A 19,927-nucleotide genomic window follows, 5' to 3' on the forward strand; every position below is an offset into this window, starting at 1 on the left:
CACAGCTGGGCATTTGGTCACCCTTTATCTTAAGCTCCTTTTATTTTCTCTGCCTTATAGTATCATTTTTTATTCTTCTTTGATTAAGCCTATATAATTTTCATTAGCATAAGTTATTCAGTTCAAATAATTCCGGGTTCACTTAGTATTATGTAATTTTAGGCTCAGTTTGCTGGCTATACAGTTGACATGTAATTCCTCCATCTTGAGCATAACAAAAATGGATCTTTAAAATATAAATATTTTAGACCATTAAAGAAAATTATATACATACTCATAATTTTATTTATAAGTCAAACGAATAAATTTCTATTTTAAAAAGCATAATTTAAATTTTATAAGGGGTATAAGTCAATTTTTACTCATAAATTAAGGACATAAGTTCTTATACATACATGTATGGCTGTGCATGTGCATATTTTTCCTCGAATTTTAAAATGCACTCTTAGTCAAATGTGTATACATACTCAATTTTTAGATTTCATGTTTTAGTCTGCAACTAAGTGCAACGAGCAATTTTTTCAAGTCGGTTGTTATATTATTTATTTGCTGGAAATGAAAACAACATGAAATTATACTTTAATAGTGGATTGCCAATGCAATTATAAGTTATTTTCCCCAACCATCTCTATTTTTGGTAGATGATTAGTGCCCCGTGGGATCCAGAGACTTCTCTGATCGAGAGCTGTTTGTTTTCTGCACGCTGCAATTATATATTACACATACACCAATGATGAGTAGCCTCATGTGTTGGGATAAATATGTTATTATAAGTTCAAATGCTTAGATACTTTTTCGATGTTTATTTGAGCTGAGCAAAACATAGTAGTCTCAGTTCACAGGGGGCTTATATAAACCTTTTGGGGGAGAATTACAACTCACAGGGGTTTGTAAGCAGATGGCACATGCAAGTAATCACACTTCTCCTTGGTGGGAGGAATGGCATTCTCAAGATAACAAAATAAGAGCGGGAGGTGCCATGACAAGTCTGTTCTCAGTCTCCACCTGGGCTTTCCCCACAAGGCAGAGACACTAAGTATACGTTTGAAGGCTAATATGGAATCAGAATACAGGGAAATTCTTTTTTTTTTTTCTTGAGACGGAATCTCAGTCACCCAGGCTGGAGTGCAGAGTGCAGTGGCACACTCTAGGCTCACTGAAACCTCCGCGTCCTGAGTTCAAGCGATTCTCCTGCCTCAGCCTCCCGAATAGCTGGGATTACAGGCATGCACCACCATGCCCAGATAATTTTTGTATATTTATTAGAGACTAGGTTTCATCATGTTGGCCAGGCTAGTCTGGAACTCCTGACCTCAGGTGATCCGCCCACCTCGGCCTCCCAAAGTGTTGAGATTACAGGCGTGAGCCACCACCCGGCCAGAGAAATTATTTTAATACCTCCAGCCTGCCCGCTCCCATTCTCCCTCTGGGATTCTTGGAACCAAGTGGAATCATCCCACCGTTGAGAATTAGGTATGATTTTGCAGGAATTTTGTGGGATTATGTTCAGGAATGCTAGAATCTTACACTACAAATTACTTGTCCTCATAGTGTAGGCACAATAGGCAAGAAACAATTTCAAAATGGTAATGAAAGGACCACTGTTATAATAGTTGAACCAGCACCCAATTCTCCGGTGTATGGAACTCTGGAAAATCTGTTGAAATATATGTGAGAAGAGCTCTCTACCTTCCAACCAGCTTCATCTATTCCCCACCTGAATCTTGGCAGGACCATTCTGCCCAATGTTCTAAGAACTCAAGGCAGTGACCAGTACACTAACGTGAAAAGGGGGGAAAAAAGGAATAATCTATCCCCAAGGAAAGGCCTAAACCAGTTTAGTGAATGTACAAAAGTGGGGGTGAGTAGAGAGTGGGACATGGGGAAAAGAAAGGAAAAAAAGAAAAGAGGGAAGGGGGAGGAGAAAGGAGTGGATGAGAGAAAGAGGGAGGAGAAAAACAAGGAAAGAAAAGGGAAGAAGAAGAGGAAGGGAGGGGAAGAAAGAAGAGATCAGAGAAGAAAAGAGGTGGGAAGGGTGCCTGTTTCTTATTCCTCAGTGCCCCATTCACTAACAAAAGTGTTTCAGTCAAAGTCCTACCAATCTGAGAGAGACCAGTAGCAATGCTTCTTCCCTAAAAGAAACGGACATAAAGTTGGTCAGAGAAAACAAAAAAGTATTTTAATTCTCTCCTCTCTGCTAGTCCACCATGTTTTAAAATAACCAGAGATGTCTAACCAGGCCCCAGGTAATTTCCTCTAAAAAAAAGAAAAGAAAAGAAAAGAAAAAGAAAAAGAAAAAAACTACAAGTACAATAGATGTTTCCAAAACAGGATTGGCACTCAGATGTGCCATAGGACAGGTCTATGATGTGGCCACACAACATACCAAAACTGACTTCTGTCATTCTGGTTAAACTAGAAATAAACTTGCCTTGGCAAAAAGGGCAGAGGAGACAATTGATAAGACTTCACACTCTTACTTTACATGCTCATTCTCTACAAATGTATATTTCAAAGGATTTTTTTTTTTACATCTGCTTGAATGTGTATCTACCTAGCATTACACAGGACCCAGATTACTGTAAAGAAATAACAAAGGGCACTTCTGATGTGCAAAGAATTTTTAGTTCATGCTCATTTCCTACACACTGAAACAAACCTTGAAATATAATAACTAAGTAGAAAGACTCCACATTTCTTTATGTCATGTCATATTCTAAATGACTGTAATTCCAGGATTGTGAGCATAAACTTGTTCTAGTCTTTTACATCTAATTATTTCAAACGGGTCATGAGTGTAACCAATGACAGCCCTGCTGATAGCTGAAGTTCTATCACTTCACCAGTAACCAGCTTACCTCACCAATAATAAATCTTGTGTGTGCAAGTTATTTCATAAGTGAAGAAAATACCATGCTAAATCTTGAAAATGTGGGAAGGGTCACTGTTAATCACGGGACTATTTCTTGGAAGTTGTGTTTTAAAAAGAGAATAATAACTCCAGTCATTTATGTCAACCACTTACAATTTATGTCTGATTCCCACACTGCTCAATATTAATATGTATGTCTTTAAAGGTGAAGGTTGTATCTGATTAGGAAACAAAGTAAGAGTCATATATCCATGACAGACAGAATGAATGAAAGGAAAGAAGGAGAGGAGGGAAGGAGGGAGAGATGAAGGAAGGAAAGTAGGAAGGGAGGGAGGGAGGAAGGAAGGAAGGAAGGAAGGAAGGAAGGAAGGAAGGAAGGAAGGAAGGAAGGAAGGAAGGGAGGAAAGAAGGAAGGAAGGAAGGAAGGAAGGGAAGAAGGGAGGAAAGAAGGAAGGAAGGAAGGGAAGAAGGGAGGAAAGAAGGAAGGAAGGAAAGAAGGAAGGGAGGGAGGGAGGGAGGAAGGAAGGAAAAAGGAAGGAAGGAAGAGAAGGAAGGAAGGAAGGGAGGGAGGGAGGGAAGGAGAGAGGAAGGAAGGAAGGAAGGAAGGAAGGAAGGAAGGAAGGAAGGAAGGAAGGGAGGGAAAAAGGGAGAAAGGGAGGGAGGGAGGAAGGAAGGAAGAAAGGAACGAAAGAAAGAAACTTTGGCTTATTATCACAACAGGATGAAAAGCAAAGGATGGATAATCCCAAAGATTTTGCAAAGGATGTATCAAGATTTGCTGATCTGGAAAGTGGGTACATAGAAAGAGGGAGATATTGAATGTGAATTGAAGATCTGAAGATTGTTTAATATTTTAGCTTCATTCCATTAATAAAGTGGCTCTTTTATACTTCACGGCCACAACAGAAACAAGAGATTCACAAGGAACTGGTTTAATATTGGTTGTCTTCCAAATAGAGGCAGACAACCTGGCTTCCCCAATGGGAGCCAGAACCTAAAGAGATATTGTGGAAGGTCTGGCTCATGTTACCAGATGACAAGGGAACAGGTGAAGAAGGATTCATAATGACGTGGCTCAGGGAGCGGAGACACAAGAACCAGAAGATAAATGTGTGGCATGTAAATGTCCTTTGGGATTACAGAAATACTTGAGGAGAAAGCCTGATAAAACAGTAAATTAGTGTGGGTTACGAGACATTAAAGAAAAGTAGATTTTACTTATATATTTTTTCCACCTAAAACACTTAGAACAGAAAAAGGGGCTTTAGAGGAGAATTAATGAAATCTGTTGGAGTTTAATCAATAATAATAATATGTGAAGATTAGTTAATAATAATGTTCTAAAGTTTATCTGTTAGTTGTGACAATAGTACCACAGTAATATGAGATGTTAACAATACAGGAAAATGGGTGTGGGGTATATGGGAATTTGCTATTCTATTTTTAACTATTCTTGAATAAACATTTGTTTAAAACAAAACAAAAGAAGAAAAAGTAAAAAGCACTTGCTAATATATGCAAATTTCAAGTTTTGGCTTACATTCTTAGAACAGTTGTTAGCACATATAATAAACCCTCAATGAATGATAAATAATAATATTACTATCAGTAAATGTGCAACATAGACACATTTAAAAGTGTCTACAATTAAAAGTTTAAGAGCTTGACATAATAAAAACAAAGTTTTAGAAATACTGATTTAGTGACTTTTTGGTGGTTGACCTGCATAAAGACAATAGATGCTGTAGATTTTGAGAGTTCAGTTAGAAAACTTTTCACCTCTCCATACCTTGGTTTTCACATCTGTAATGATGAAATTTTGGGCCTTTTTGAGGAGTGAATGAGTTATTAAATGTAAAGTGCTTAGAACAGTATTTGTCACAAAGAAAGGGTTAAGTATTATTATTACAATTATTTGTGTTACCATTGTATTACTCTTATATTGAGGCTTGCTAAAGAAGAAAATAAGGATAGTTTTGACAAAATGAGGGGAAAAGCAGCAAGTTTGAAGAGAAAGTAATCAGCTAAGACAGAAATACCTAGTAGAGACTTGGCAACATGAGTCTGGAAAATTTTATCTAGAAGGGATCATTTAAAGCATGAGCATAAATGAGAAAGAGAAGAGTCAAGATCTTAGCCTTTTGGAATAACTTCAGCCAAAGGACAGACAAAGGTAGACAAACTCACAAAGGAAGAATAAAAAGAGATAGAAGAGTCCAGCTATTATAGTCTCAGACAGTAAAAGAATAAGAATTAATTAATTATTATTATTCTTTTTTTGAGACAGTCTTACTCTGTCGCGCAGGCTGGAGTGCAGTGCCATGATCTTGGCTCATTGCAACCTATGCCTCCTGGGTTCAAGTGAATCTTCTGTTTCACCTCCCAAGTAACTTGGACTACAGGCACATGTCACTGCACCCAGCTAATTTTTGAATTTCTAGTAGAGATGGGATTTGTTTTGTTGGCCAGGCTGGTCTGGAACTCCTGACCTCAAGTTATCCACCCACCTCAGCCTCTCAAAGTGCTGGGATTACAGGGATGAGCCACCGCGCCCAGCTTAGAATAATAATTTATAAAAAGGGAAGGTGGTAAGTCAACGTTGTTGGATACTTCAAATGAGACCAAATAAAATGAGGTCTAAGAAAAGCAAGAAGAGTCACTTGTGCCCTGAAACAAATAGTTCCAAAAAGCATAATTATGGAAGAAGTCAAATAAGGATATTTATATTCATTATGCACATAATTTTTACATGTTTTCCACTCCTTGAATATAAGCTTCCCGGGACAAATGTTATGTCTCATTTGTTTGGTGATATATGCCTGTGCATGATATACAGTAAGCATTCAATAATATATGCTGAATTAATGAATAAAATATTTAAAAATACAGGTCAATCTTCTAAAAAATCATCTATATTATAATGCAAATCTACTACTAAAAAAGTGGCTGGAACTAGGGCTACAGAATTTCAAACTGGTAACAACATTTTTTCCAAGAAAAAAAAAAAAAGCCAAGAATATACATCACCACCACATCATTCCAGTATTAACTACATGCAGCTTTTTTATCAAGAGGAGTCACCATGTTTTTCAGCACCTCCAAGACTATAGCTATCCTGAACATTCTTCTCACCATTGTTGTTCATTGCATTTTTCAATACCCATTTGAAAACAAAACAAAGCATCCATGTTGCCCAATGTGAGCATGAAGTATATTTTCCACTAAGATTGCTTTATAATGAATAAAATTCTACTATACTGATCATGGTCTTTAATTAAGCTATTTCATTATATTTAATTGTTCTTATGAAAAAATGCTGTAAAATGAACTTGTATGATAATTTTTAAGTAAATTTGCTGATTCCTTAAGTAATTGGAAGCCATGGATGATGAATAAAGGTATGCTAAAGTCATATCTTGTTTGAGAATTGGGTTATTAATATTCATCATGCTAATAATGAAACACAAAGTCAAGTATTTCACAGAAACGGGACGTAAACTACCAAACCACTAAAGACTTTGAGACATAAGAGTTTAATGGATGATTATAAAGTGGACATTTATGCAACCACCTTCATTGCCACCCCCTTAGAAGTTTCCAGTGTTCTCAGCAAAACCATTCCCATGACCTGACTCGCAGCTTGTTGCCTACCATCTTTGTTTTTACGGTCCTTAGTCACACTACCTTAGTAGGCATATCTGAAGAATAGTTGAGCTTTGCCTATTCTCAAATTTATATAAATGGAATCATACTTTATGTATTTTATGGGTGTGTCTTTAAAAAATTTAAGGAGCAATGTCACCACGATAATTTCATAGAAGTCAACATTAAAGAAAGGGAAATAAGAAAAAAGCAAAAAATAAGATGTTAAGAATAAGATGTTTCAGAGCTCATATTAAATATAAATGGACTGAGAGCCATTTATATTTAAAAGACCAAACATTCAATTTGAATAAACAAAAAGGAAAATCTATAAATGCTGTTTTACAGAAATATACACAAAATGACATAGAATGGTTTGAAATAAATAAAAGCTAAAAATATATTGAGCCAGTAGAAATAAAGAGAAAGTAAACTTGAAAATAATATATCAACAACTTTGCTGGCACAAAGTATTCAGCACATAAAAACTGGATAACTTGAGGAGAGTTTAATAAAAGAACTAGCCAAACATTGGCATTGCCTGTAGTTCTCGCTACTTGGAAGGCTGAGGGGGAAGGATCCCTTGAGCCCAGGAGTTTGAGGCTGTAGTGGATAACCTGTGCATAACCACTGCACTCCAGCCTAGGCAACCCCAATTCCAACAAAGAAGAAAGAACTATTTACAAAGAATGGTTAGGGTGTGGGAAAACCAACACTAGTTATAGCTGGAAATTATTGGCACCAGTAGGTCCCAGTAGATAAAGGGAGGGAAACATTACTGAAACCCCAAGTTTATAAGGAGAGGGCCATTTGACAAGAGCAATGACCTTTGATCAAAACCTACAGTTACATGGCAACTCCACAAGAAGAAGCCTGTAAAATTAGGAACTCAATTTCATTCTCCGCCCTTCCTGGGATATTCTGCCAGTAATTACCCTTAGTCTAATCTAACAGAATCCAGAGGGCAGGAGGACCTCTTGATGTGGTCCACAAACCAGCATTCACAAGCAGAGCGGGATAGAAAAGGGCAGAGAGTGGATATGGATGGAAAACATGAGATTTTCAGCACAAATAACAATAAAAGGTAAAGGAGAATTCCATTTAAAAGCATTAAATGAAAACATGGAAGAATTGGAAGCCATTATCTTACGTAAAATAACTCTGAAACAGAAAACAAAATGCTGTGTCTTCTCACTTAAAAGTGGGAACTAAATAATGTGTACACATGGTCGTAGAGAGGGGAATAATAGACACTGGAGCCTCGGAAGGGAAGGAGGGTAGGGGGTTGACGATCAGAAATTACGGAATGGATACAATGTACAATATTCGGATGTCTGTAACACTGAAAACCCAAACTCCACCACTAGGCAATATATCCATTAAACAAAACTGCATGTGTATCTCTTAGATTTATACAAATTAATTAATTAGTTAATTTAAAAGACAGAGGGAGATCTCTCATAAGGTTAAAAATTTCAAAGATGGCCAGGCGCAGTGGCTCACGCCTGTAATCTCAGCACTTTGGGAGGCCAAGGAGGGCAGATCATGAGGTCAGGAGATCGAGACCATCCTGGCTAACACGGTGAAACCCCGTCTCTACTAAAAATACAAAAAATTAGCCAGGCGTGGTGGCGGGCGCCTGTAGTCCCAGCTACTCGGGAGGCTGAGGCAGGAGAATGGGGTGAACCTGGGAGGCGGGTCTTGCAGTGAGCCGAGATCGTGCCACTGCACTCCAGCCTGGGTGACAAAGTGAGATCCGTCTCAAGGAAAAAAAAAAATTTTTTTTCAAAGATATATAGGAGGTTTTACGTGCCAATAAATATATCATTGAGTATTTACAGCAAAAAGCATAAGCAATATAAGAATAATGTGATGAAACTTGTGGAGTGACAGTTTAAAATCTGACACGACTAGAACTGAAAAAAATATATATTGACAAAGGTACTTAGTAAACATATACAGAGGGAGCTTTGTACCTAATTAAAAAACATTTTTTTCTAAAAACTCAGGAAAAAAAATCATCTACTAAGAAATAAAATAAGCCTCAATAATTTCCAAAAGACAGAACATTTATAGAACACATTCTCTTACTGCAATTCAGTAACTAGAATTTACTAAGCACTAATTTTGCATTCTAATTTAATTCATACATTGCTACAAGGAAAATGTTATTATCTTCATTTCAGAAATAAATTCTAAAACTGAAGGAAAAATATACTGATTTTAAAATGTTGTGGAGATAGTAAAGAAAATCAGATATCAGCTATATATATTCTTACAGCAGAATGAAGTGATAAAAATAAGGGGATAAAAGAAGATAGTGCCAGAAGATTATATATAATATACACAGATTATATATATGCACATATATTTTTCTAGAAAGATGAAACAGATCAGAAGAAAGAATCAAATTTTTTAAATGGAATTTCTCTAAACTAAATATTCAATTGTCGAAATTGAAAGAGCCCACTTGGTACCAGGCAAAATGAAAGGAGAAACATGACTAAACACATCTCATGAACATTTGTTTCTATTTCAAAACTTGTTCACCTTGTTAATCACAAGTATGAAGCTATAAAAAACCTGATAACAATCACAAAATGCATACGGTTTGATAGTTTGCCTTTGGAAACAAATTACAGAACAATGATCTTGTTTATGTTAAAAAAAAAAAAAACCAAAAAACAAAAAACTATGTGCGTGTGTGTGTTTGCGCGTGCGCTCGCGAGCGTGTGCACGCACGCGCACATGAGCAAGAACACGTATAAATAAACAGAATGGAACTGGAAGGACACATACATGCAGTGAAGATTGGTTACCTGAAGGAGGTAGTCAAAACTTCATGGCGACTCAAACTATTGAGCTAAAGACTATTTTCAGCCTCATCTGGGACAATAGACAGACACCCAATGCTCGGCAGTCAAGCAACATAATTAAAGTGCAAGGGAAAACTGCAAGCACCGGCATTCAAACCAGGGTAACTGTCTGAGGCAGTTTCACTGCATAGATCAATTAAGTGGAAAGCGTCATTTAAAAGATCATCCTATTTTCCAGCCGTGTTTCTTAGCTGAAGTTCACTATAGTACCTTCAGTGAGACATGAATGTGTCATTAAAGTTTTTGAAAATTTTGTTGCAACATTTTTGTAATGTCCATGTATTTGTGGCTCAATCAGCAGTAGCAATTGTTCTGATTCCCTGTGGTTCCCTAAGACAGCCCACTGAGTTGAGAGAGTTGTTATTTCTGAGTTCCTGCAGTTCACATAGCTACCTAGAAAGTGATACATGTAAACAATCACATCGTATTCACTTTGGATCCATTCATAAAAACAGTGTTGCCAGTTACTTAGTCTTTTTAATACATAACCTTTTTAAAAGTTTTGTTTTTCAGTTTTGCTATGAATGTATTTACCGTTGTTGAACTATGGTCTCACTGTCCTATAAATTTCTTGAGGATGGAGATCAAATTTTATTCATTAATGTATCATTAGTACCTAACATCTTCTTACCTATATCTGGCATAGGGAGATAGAAAATAAATATTTTACGGGCCAGTGGAATGATGAATGGATGGATGGATGGATTAGATGAATTTACTTTCAACTTTCAGCTTTGTTTCCTCAGGGAAGAAAATGGTTATCGTGTGTAGGATATGGCCTTTGCTAACCATTATGTGTTGTCCTGACTACCATGTTTATATGTTATAGGAAAAACATAGGTTTCAACTCCCTCCAACCAAGAAAAAAAACAATTAATCCAAGTGATTAATAAGCAAACCCAATTGTGAAAAACACAGTCTATTTCTCTCCTTCTGGTCAACCATTTTCATCAGTTCTTACTATTTCTCTTTTACATCCTCCAAAAGATTATCTTTCTATTTCTTCCTACAAGAGATATCAAATAATTCTAGGATTTAATTTCAGAAATGTTCTAAAATATAGTTTTTTAAAACTATTTTAAACAACATAAGAGCTGAAGCCTGCCTCTGCTTCTTCACCTCTTCTGTTTCCTCCCCCATCTCCTTGACACTCCCTAAAAAAAAAAAAAGAGCTGAAACTTGCCATATGTGTCTTTATTTGACCAATTCAATATTGACAGTCTCCATAAACTGATACAGAAAATACTCCTCAAAATCCTGTCTCTCTCAAGAAGCCTTCACCAAAAACCTAAAATAATTTTTACTTTAGCTATACATCAACATCCCAAATGCAGGTTTATCATCCAATGACAACCGTTGCTCACTGAATTAAACCAAAATGACAGTAGTGAGCAAAATTGAGCAAGCAAACCTTACATATCCCAGAATTGAACAGATTATTTTCATTGTGTTCTCAATCTTAGAAAAGGCGACATAATAGAGAAGTTGTTACTTTACATTTTTCACATTAAAAAAAAATCCACTTCTGGCTACTTTCCTATTTTCTTTTGGTAAAATGGTTTTAAATCACCATTTAAAACTCAGTAAAAGAATAATGAGAATGAAAATCCAACTCTAAACCCAGATCTGTGAAATTAGGCTCACTGTCTATTGAATACACCCTACACCTGTTACATTTTGCCACTGGAATGGGATAAGCATTGTAACTAAATGGATTATGCTGCATTTTACTAGAAACAAATTACCCAATACTACCATTTATGAGTTAAGATTTCCTGTAAGAAAATAGTGTAAGAAAAAAGAGGGATTATTTGATATCTTTGAAGGGTGTTTTATCACACTGTGCAATTGCATGCAATTTAACACCTAAACTGCTTAAAGTGCAAATGATATCAACTAGTCCACCCTAAGGGCCTGGTAATAGTCCTGCCGTTTGTGCTGCTAGAGCTGGTTTTATAAGCACTTCCATTATAATAAGCCTGGTCTTTCAGGATTTTTTTCCACTCAACCATGAAAATGTGCTGTAGTTTACAACTTGGCATAGGAGATTTTAGCTTAACAGCTCCTATTTTTCTTCCAGCTATTTTGTCCCAAAAGAAGTCAGCTGGCCATCTCTCCAGCTTGTAAAGAAAAAAGAAAAATAATTTATGCTATGAATCATGGAAAATGAGTTTCAGATTAATAGTTAATTCATCAAAAATGTTTTCTAATTTCACTGGTGCTAGTTTTTGACCCATCTCTACAAGAGAATCCTAAAAATGCTGGGGGAACAGTAATCATTCCTTTTCAAAGTAACTCCTGGCTGGCAAGTTTTTCTCAGTCTACATAGGCTAGAAGTATAATAGAGAAATGAAAACATGTTTAAAAAAATGTTCAGATAAATCTCAAAAGGGTTATTATGGATAGGAGCAGAAGACATATTAGTTTATCTACTGATTTACTTCCTTGAAACACACACACACACACAGACACACACACACACAAATATTGACAGAGAAAGTGGGAGAGAGAGCTAGAAAACAGTACTTATAGCTTTAGACCATTGAAATCATGGTGTTCTTATGCAGATGTTCCCGTTTTTCTGACTTTTCTCATTCCTATGGATAAAGGGCACTCTCCCAAGAGCCTTTCTGAAGAAATCCTCACAGGCATGAATTTTTTACCTGTAATCTCTAGTTTGCATAGAGAAAAATATGAAAGATATATATCGAGTTATTTTTTCTTTTCTTCATGACTAAAGCGTAACCACACATGTAGTAGCTCAACCCTGCGGCTGCAAATGAAGAATTCTCACAACTGGTATATCAGCTCCCCTCATGTCTACTTATGGACTCCATTTACTCCATTTAGTATTCCCTTACCCATCTGCATTCCAAAGCCTCTTTTCCCAACCCTCTGTAATTTTAAAGGAAAATGTTTACATTTATTTCAAATACTATACACAAACATATTTATACATTTAATGCATCAGAATTTTAATTCATATATGCCACGAAATACGGATCCGGGTTCATTTTCTCCAAACGATTGCTAATTCTTCCCAAACAATTTATTGAAAAAAGCCTTACTTTCTCTATAGATTTAAAATTCTACCTACCTATTTACTTAGACCAATCAATGTATCCTTTGCAAAGTCTTGGGGTGATACACATACACACACACACACACACACGTTATGTATTATGTATAAGTATACAAATAAATGTGTAGACATTATACCTTTGCTTGTACATACATTCTAGCTAATTTAACTCAGTATAAATAAAAATGTATTACATTTTACATTTATTTTGTATCCTTCAACTTTGCAGAACTTGCTTTTGTAGAGTCTATAACATATTCTAAGTAAATTTTATATCTTTCATATCAACAGAAAAATTAGTATATCTTAATATTTCCTGGTAATTATTCTACTTTTTGCTTTGTCTTAATCTTATTGCATTAATGGAACCTCTGGGGATGTTAAATAATAGTGATAGTAGTGAATATTTTGTCTCAATGTCAACCTAAAAGAAAAATATGTAGTATTTCAAAGTTTAATATGAGTTCAGATATTTGATGTTTTGATAAATATTTTATAACATTTAGGGTGTACTTATTTTTCCTATTTTGACTATAAGGCAGAATTTATCTGGAATTACTTTATCAGAATTGCCATAAGGCAAAATTTATCTTGATTTATGAGAAATGACTGAATTTTGCCACCTGCGTGTTGGGATCATTTTTATTAAATCATGTGCTTTTTGCCATCACTTTACTGATAATAGCTAATGCTTACGTATTTCTCACCATGTGCCAGGCCTAATTAAACATTTTATTTGTATTAATTTATTGAGGTTCTCCATATCATTATCTTCAACTTTGAAATGAGGAAGCTGGTCACACAGAGGTCACACAGTTTTGAGTGGCCTAATGGGATTCACAGCCAGCAGCCTAGTTCCAGAGCCTACACTAAGCACCACTATAAATACCACCTCTATAATGTTCGCCTATTTCTCAAGTTTAGCAGTGTTTGGATTCCTGGGATAAACTATGCTTTATCATTATATATTAATCTTTTAACTCAGCACAGAATATAATTCTATGGTTTACATTATTAGTTCTGTATAAATAAATGAGATTAGCCTATAGAATTTTGTATGAAAATGAAATGTATGAGATTCTACCATTAATGATATCTTACTTCTTAATAAGATGAATTCAGAGTCTCTCCATCTTTTTTGATGCTCAGAAATCGTTGAAATAATGTAGGACATACTGGTTCTTTGGAAATTAAATATAACGCACATATGAAATTATTTTGGTCTGCCGGCTTTTCTAGTGGTATATCTTTGATAATATTTTAAATTTCTCCCACAGTTATCATTCTTTTCAAATTTATAGACATGTGGTTATAAATATTTTCATTCAATACTTATAATATATTTATCATAATTATGATCATTTTCTCATTTCTAATATTGTAAATCCCTTTTTTTTCTTTTCTCTCTTATCTTTCTCTCTCTGCCCCGTGTGTGTGCATGGCGTGTGTGTGTGTTGGGGAGTACAATTAAGATTTTGATTTCAGTCTTTTATCCCCATCAGCCTGGCCAACTCCTACACTCATTTGTCAACACTTCTCTGAGACGCCTTCACTCACCTCCCAAGGAAGGCAAACTTGTCTCACCTTTGTGCCTGTGTTACCTGTGTGTGTGGCACTTATGTCTCTTATAGCATTTATCACAATCATTTGTTTGCCCTTCTCTCTTTTTAATACACTAAGAGCTCTTGAAGGCAGGAAAACCATCATAATAATTTCTATGTCTTCAGGCTGTATATACTTGCTCAATAATTACTTCAGGCATGCCTAATGAAGAAAGGCTAAGAAGTATTTGCACAGTGATGCTAGTTCCAAAGTATTAAGGATCAGATTACCTCAAATGTATTACATTGATTCAGAATGCAGTGCATATGAATAAACTTAACAACTATGAGCCCTCCAGCTTAAAATTGATAACCATCACAGCACCTTATAGTTCATTATGTAACATTTATTTATCTGTCAAACAATGCTAACATGGCAGTTGAAGTCTCTTTTATTCAGGGATGCTCTCCAATTGTGGCTGGTGTTAAATGTGGCATTATTACTTTTAGGAAAACTAGCTGCTATAATTTCATCAAAGACAGAAGAATAACAGGCAGTGTGTCAAGAAATAAATAATTGTTTTATATTGTAACATTGCCTTGTCATTTTCTAGGTCACAGGGACAAGCAGTTAAAACAGGCAAAAGTCCTGTGTGCCCTCAGGGATCTTGGATGCTACCAGAGACCACATTAAATAGATAATTGGAATAAAAGGGGTAAAATGTGCTTTGATAATTAATTAAAAAGCCTTACTAAATATGTATTTTGTTCAAGATTTTGTGCAAAAAGAAATAAAAGAAGAAACAGTGCCTTTCTGCAAGGAGCTCATGCTGTAATAATGGGACATACATATACAAAGAAAATTAAAACAAAATAGAGATATTCACAGAGTTGAAAGGTAACACAGAGAAGTCAGACAGCATATCAGTAATGTGCCATTCTTTATAGCTAAATATCTTGGTTTATAGCCAAAATAAGCTATAAAATTCAACAAATTTAAAATAGGCCATTTAGGGGGAAAATGGGAGAAAGTAAAATTATTATCATATATGAGGCTTAAGAACAGATAACATGACAGAAAAATAATTGTAAAGGACTCTTGATAATAAATGAAAAAAAATACAGATTGGAACCAGTATAGCAAGCTAAAATCAGGGAATCGGCAGATCTACAGAAGAAAAATTGCCAAAATCAATGTTTTCTGATTGTGGGAAAATAATTTACACCAAGAGGCTGAACTTTAGGGAATATATCCACCAAAATATATACAGTTGTGACCATTATATAAGAAATTGAGCATTATATCTGAAGCAATTTCAGTATTTGTAATGAGAAAGAGCCATGTCCTACCTGACTACAACATTTCTGGTCTAAGAAGCTTGTGATAGTATATGATATTAACTTGTTTTATGAAGAATTCCACACAAACTGGAGGTAATGCTTGATATATTACAAAAATAGCTGCCTTTTGTGAAGTATTCATGTCTTTCTCTGTCTTTATTCCCTTCCCACTGTTTACCCATTATCTCAGTCCTTTCCTTCCTTTTTTCCTGTAATTCAGGATCTTTCTTTTTCTCAGTGACAAGTCTTCCTCTTGCCTTCTGAAACGAAGTAAGAGTTCAGCTTTCCAGGGCTCTGGATAACGAACTAGAATCCCAGGAAATGATTTAAAAAGAGAAGAAATGAGCCTGCTCACCATCGCCTATGGTGAGCTGGCTCAGACATAGAAGAGAATGGCATGCATGAGAAGGGAGGCATGGAGGGACAAGCTCTCTTGGCCTCAGTTTCCTCATGTGTAAAATAAAGACCTCAGATATATCATCCTGACAACAACTGATGCATGATCCCATAAAGACTTTGTACCAGCTCATGCTAGTTCCATGCTATATACCCGGAAAATTGCCAGTTCTTTCTCTTGCATAACTTCTTTTTTGAAACCCTCCTAAGAAGTCTCAAGAATGGAGGAGTATCGTTTTAAATAAACTAATTATGGAAGTGAGGGTAATGAGTGAAGCCTTCAGTCTGTTACCTTAGGGCCCACTGTGATTCCACAAGGAATGAGGACCAGAGGAAGACCAAGACCTAACCCATCTGTACCTACTCTTTCCTGGACCAAATAATTTTGAGTTTCTCAGGCTAAAAGGCTGTAAACAGGAATCGAAGGCCTGACAAGTTTCCATATATGTAAATTTGTTGTTCCCAATTTTGAAATAGCTGAATGTTACAGTGTACCCTGATTAATCATGAAGTGTGCCTTAAGTAATTTGTTGCAAGCCGGACACAGTGGCTCACGCCTGTAATCCCAGCACTTTGGGAGGCCAAGGCAGGTGGATCACCTAAGGTCAGGAGTTCTAGACTGGCCTGGCTGACATGGTGAAACCTCATCTCTCCTGATAATACAAAAGTTAGCTGGGCGTGCTGGCATCCGCCTGAAATCCCAGCCACTCAGGAGGCAGAGGCACAAGAGTCACTTGAACGCGGGAGACGGAGGTTTCTGTGAGCTGAGATCGCACCACTGTACTCCAACCTGGGCAACAGAGTGAAACTGTGTCTCAAAAAAGAAAAAAAAAAAAAGAAATGTTTACAAATAAATTACCAAATTTTACAAATAATTATGTTTCAAGTAAATTAGAGCAGACTCAAGGTTACTTAACTACAATGTCACTCTCATAATCTGTATCTCAAATTTTTTCTGGAATGAGAAAGATGAAATTAGAGCAAAACATGCATAAAATTAAGCATGAGTTCTTCATGTAAACATCACCTTTTGTGTCTGTTATAGGAAAGATATTGTTGAGAATTCATGCATTTAATAGTTAATTTAATCAATAAGCAACCATTGAGATGGGAACGTGTGTGTGGTGAATAGAAAGGAGATGATCATAGTAAGGAGATGGTGGATGTGAGGGAGCACCTTGGAGTAAGAAAGAGGTGCTTTGATTAGCCTGTTATATATAGGATGGAGAGTTGCAGGGAGGCTTAAGCTTTCCCTCTGTGCTGTAAGTTGATTTATTTCTCCACCCTTATCAACTAAATGTTCTTGAGACAGTCTATTCTGTGATGTATTGCAATGTTTCCCAACCACAGCTACACATTAATACCACTGAGGGAACCATTAAAATACCTCCACGCCTGGGCCCCATGTCCAACAGTCCTGTTTCAATTGGTTCCCACATTAATCCAGTGGTTCTCAAACTTTAGCATGCTTCAAAATCACCTGGTTAGCTTGCTAGCATGTAGATGTGTAGGCCCCACCTCCAGAATTTTTGATTCAGTCGTCCATGGTGGAGTCTGAGAATTTACATTTGTAACTGTGGCGAGTACTGCTGGTCTGGGGACCACATGTCGAGAAATAAAGTATTAAACAGTGTCACAGAAAGTATCCGATAATCATAACACCATCAAAATCTATTAATAACAGCTTCCCAGACTAGTCTTATGAAGATTTTGTTTCAGTATTTGGCATGGAATGGGAAAATTTTTATTTTATTTTGATAATTATCTTCAATTATTCTTCTCAAAGGGCAAGTTTGGGGATCTCTACCATCAAGAGACTTCTGGCAGAAAGTGAAGGACAGTGGGGATGGCATCTGAGTTTTTTGCATAGTGCTGTTTCATGGACTGAAGCCATGTGGCAAGTTAACATGTGTTATCAGTCTGTTCCCATATGGCAAGGGTCAGGAGAGAATCTTGTTGCACCATAATCTGCTGTCTCTGGCCTCTCCGTCTCCGTGTCTGTCTAACCACTTTGTCTTCTGTTCATGGCTGGGCCTTCTCTATCATGACTCAGCCTTCCAGCCTCAGCTGATTACTCTAGCAATAGCCCTATTTTTTTCTTCCTTTTTTCATCACATTTCTCTAATGCATGTTTTATATCATCACAATCACTATTTTCTCTCTACAGATTTTCCTTAGATAAAATAAGTGTTGCTTTCATCCCCATTAGTTTACACTGTAAACTCTGAATTTTTTTTCTTATATCGAAGGTATGAACCCCTTGTAACAGAATACCCTTCCAACACATTGGCATTATTAAATTTTTTATATTGTTACGTTATTTAAACATGTGTAAATACAAATTAAGTTTAAATTCCTTATAACTGTTATCAATTATAACATAACCATAAAATTATAAATTAAACTGGGAAACCAATAAATTATAAATTAATAATATAAATGTAATATTCTATATATATTTCAGATATATTTAGCTATAATAAAATAATATAACATGATACATGCTTCTATATCTAATTTGCTTCTCTATTTTGATATCAATAATACTTATACTTTTCTGTAAAGTCCAGTTTTAGAAAATACATGAATAATATCAACTCTTCAAATTCTGGTTCATGATAATCAGACCTCATGCTTAACCTAAAGTCTTTGAGAAAGCAATCTTAAAATGCCAATGTTAATTAAATGTCCCTTGAGAACTCTCTAAATTTGTCTTCTTTGCTTAAAGATAAATTTAGTTCCACTGTATTGTCGAAATCTGTGTTAAATGCATATGTGATCTAATTAGTGCCACAAGAAGAAAAAGAAAAGTTCTTCACAAGGTATTTAGATTTAGTATTACTGTTAATGATTGATGTGACAAAAACAGAATCTGTACAACGCAGCACACAAAGTGAATTATGAAATGACTTGCTACTGCCTTGCTTCTTTCTAGTGCAGGTGTCTATACGCTAAAGTGCCTGGTCATACTGTAACTCCATCCAATGTCTCCCCATTAGGTACCATGAAACTATCATGAGTACATCATGTACTGATGAAGATGACATCTGTTCTTCATTTCCTAAAATATATATGCGTATATATTTTACATTTTAAAACACAGAATTGTGAACTTCATTGTGAACTCACGGATCCCAAGACTATATCTATGAACCCAAGCACTGCACAGAAGGCAGTTTGAGAGAACCACTTTAGAATAATGGTTCTTATTGGGGTAGACAAAAGAGTTACTTGGTCCCTAGGGCAGTGGATCAGAACAACTTGAAACCTTTCTAAACTATACATTTCCTGCTTGAGATTCTAATACAGGAAACTGCTTTGATGAATTTCCTGCCATGGTAATACATTGTTGCTGATAAGAGTTTTGTTTTGTAACATATGATATAACATAGTGATTCTAAACATAACAGTGTTTCTATAGCTCCCTTCTCGTTTGTAACATATACATTAGTTACATGTGTTACAAGATAAAACGAGTTTTGGAATCACTATGTTCAAAAACCACCAAAAATGTCTTCAACATCAAAATTAGATGTTTTTCCTCAGTTGCCATCTTTTACCTCTCAGATCCCTGTGACATTTATCTTCTTTCCTGAAGTTCTTTCTTCTCTATAATTCTTGAGAACTTATTTTATTGACTACCCATCTACTCAAGTGAATAGTCCTAATTTTTTCCCACTGACTCCTCTTCATCTTTCTTGTCCTTAAATGTATGCGTCCTACAAAGTTATCTTTCTTTCCTAGATATTCTTTTTTTTTTTTTTTTTTTTTTTGAGATGGAGTCTTACTCTGTTGCCCAGGCTGGAGTTCAATGGCATGATCTCAGCTCATTGCAAGCTCTGCCTCCCGGGTTCACGCTATTCTCCTGCCTCAGCCTCCCGAGTAGCTGGGACTACAGGTGCCCACCACCACACCTGGCTAATTTTTTTTGTATTTTTAGTAGAGACGGGGTTTCACCATGTTAGCCAGGATGGTCTCGATCTCCTGACCTCATGATCCTCCCACCTCGGCCTCCCAAAGTGCTGGGTTTACAGGACTGAGCCACTATGCCCAGCGTAGATTTTCATTCTTAACAGCCATTCCCACAGCCATAAAATATTCAGGAAACTACTTTTTAATCTTTCAAATTATTGGACAAATAAGAGGTTCAAGGATTAAATCAAAGAGTATATCAAAT

At 36.0% G+C, this 19,927-nt stretch overlaps 1 long non-coding RNA gene across 2 annotated transcripts in view; it reads left to right on the forward strand.

The window, feature by feature from the left end:
- Positions 1–19,927, forward strand: part of LOC141407392 (uncharacterized) — a 49,388-nt gene that overhangs the window by 664 nt on the left and 28,797 nt on the right. The window lies entirely within an intron of this gene.

This window comes from Macaca fascicularis, chromosome 7 (genome assembly GCF_037993035.2).
Source record: "Macaca fascicularis isolate 582-1 chromosome 7, T2T-MFA8v1.1".
NCBI lineage: Eukaryota > Metazoa > Chordata > Mammalia > Primates > Cercopithecidae > Macaca > Macaca fascicularis.